The sequence below is a fragment of the Colletes latitarsis genome, unplaced genomic scaffold (assembly GCF_051014445.1).
Source record: "Colletes latitarsis isolate SP2378_abdomen unplaced genomic scaffold, iyColLati1 scaffold0040, whole genome shotgun sequence".
NCBI lineage: Eukaryota > Metazoa > Arthropoda > Insecta > Hymenoptera > Colletidae > Colletes > Colletes latitarsis.
The window spans coordinates 70,172-72,500 of NW_027488390.1; the positions used below are offsets into that span (position 1 = coordinate 70,172).

The window sequence follows — 2,329 nt, forward strand, 5'->3', positions numbered from 1 at the left end:
TGTAGTTTATCGCATCGATTTCATCGAGCAACCGGTGGACGCTGCCGCGTTCGTTCGTAAATGAATAATATACATACTCATGGCTAACTTGAGGCGAATAATCGCAAACGACGACGCGTCGATTTTGCGGCCATCGTTGCTCGCGCGACTAACGACGACCAGCCGAAACGGCTGTAGTTTATCGCATCGATTTCATCGAGCAACCGGTGGACGCTGCCGCGTTCGTTCGTAAATGAATAATATACATACTCATGGCTAACTTGAGGCGAATAATCGCAAACGACGACGCGTCGATTTTGCGGCCATCGTTGCTCGCGCGACTAACGACGACCAGCCGAAACGGCTGTAGTTTATCGCATCGATTTCATCGAGCAACCGATGGACGCTGCCGCGTTCGTTCGTAAATGAATAATATACATACTCATGGCTAACTTGAGGCGAATAATCGCAAACGACGACGCGTCGATTTTGCGGCCATCGTTGCTCGCGCGACTAACGACGACCAGCCGAAACGGCTGTAGTTTATCGCATCGATTTCATCGAGCAACCGATGGACGCTGCCGCGTTCGTTCGTAAATGAATGTTATACATACTCATGGCTAACTTGAGGCGAATAATCGCAAACGACGACGCGTCGATTTTGCGGCCATCGTTGCTCGCGCGACTAACGACGACCAGCCGAAACGGCTGTAGTTTATCGCATCGATTTCATCGAGCAACCGATGGACGCTGCCGCGTTCGTTCGTAAATGAATAATATACATACTCATGGCTAACGTGAGGCGAATAATCGCAAACGACGACGCGTCGATTGTGCGGCCATCCGTTGCTCGCGCGACTAACGACGACCAGCCGAGAAGGCTGTAGTTTATCGCATCGATTTCATCGAGCAACCGATGGGCGCTGCCGCGTGCGTTCGCCCGATTGCGCGTGAAGTTACTGTTCGGAACCAAGAATATACGGGTGTATTATACCCGTTGGTCGCAGCCACGCGCAAAGGCTTTTGAATGTACTGTACGCCCGGCCGTCGAACGATGGTTTTCCGTCATTCAGGAAACAAAAAGAAACTTTTGTCGTCGATATGGCGCGTTCAATCCTCCGTCGATACGCTGGTCGGAGGTGCGAACATCGAATATTTTTAAAGCAAAGAACAAGGAGCATTTTTAAATACAAAGAGAAAAATTGTAAATTGTATATGATTACCCTGAACGGTGGATCACTTGGCTCGTGGGTCGATGAAGAACGCAGCTAATTGCGCGTCAACGTGTGAACTGCAGGACACATGAACATCGACATTTCGAACGCACATTGCGGTCCACGGATAAAATTCCTGGACCACGCCTGGCTGAGGGTCGTTCACTTGTCCTAAAACTGCTTGCGTTGTTCTCAGATTCCCTAACCCCGCCGTCGTTTACCTCTCCTTTCGGGGAGATGGCGAAGAACGTTTCGGAGCCGGGTCGATGAAGAGAAAGGTATCAACGTACGAGCGAGAATTTGGGTATTTCGTTGGCGTTTGTCGCTGGACGTACGAAAAAGAATAAATATTATATATTATTGGCAAGTTTGCGCACCCCTTGCGTGGTGAGGCAGAGATCAGTCTGGACTCGCGCGAGTGTTTTACGGCGTCGTGCGTCGTGTTGTCTGGAGTATCATCACGACCGCCCGTTAAAGCACCGCTCCTACGATTTCTGACTTTGACGGCACTAAAAACCACCGTGGGGCGCAAATCGCGTTTCGTACAAATCTAATGATTACCGGCGCTCCCGACGTTGCCCGAAGTTAATAATTTATGCAAAGGAAAGAGAAAATAAAGCGTATACTAGTTTTGGAGCATAACAAAAAGGACACTGGAAAGAAATTTGACCAAACACTGATAATTATGATATGTAATATATGCCCTACCACGTGAAATTTGTGGTATCCGTCGGTCGTCGTCTTCCTCTCTGTTCGTTCGTACAGCCCCAGGGAAAAATGATAATTTATCAAACGAATCGGACGATCATCCTCTATGGAGAGGCTCGAACGAACACGACGAGAAGCGCGATACGAACGGAACCCAAAAGAAGGGATATACTCTGAGAAGTTGGTCGCCCCATGTCTCTCTTTGTTACGAATATGTATATCGATTGCGAGACCGCGCGTTTAGCCGGTCGTCCAGTCCACGAATGCTTTTCTTTCGAACTTACGGTGGACTTTGGTAGACTATCAAAGAATCAACGAAAATCGGATCGGGTAGTTCTATCATAGACACACACCGTGGTTCTTCTTTAATTTGAAAAGCGACGGAAGGACGTTAAAAGTAATCAGCCGGTTACGCCTAGCGAGCGTTT

General features: G+C 48.6%; 1 non-coding gene across 1 annotated transcript; it reads left to right on the plus strand.

The window, feature by feature from the left end:
- Positions 1-1,199: 1,199 nt before the first annotated feature.
- On the plus strand, positions 1,200-1,354 carry LOC143350812 (5.8S ribosomal RNA). The gene has a single exon (XR_013081272.1). It is a non-coding gene; the product is annotated as a 5.8S ribosomal RNA (ribosomal RNA).
- The last annotated feature ends 975 nt before the right edge of the window (positions 1,355-2,329 follow it).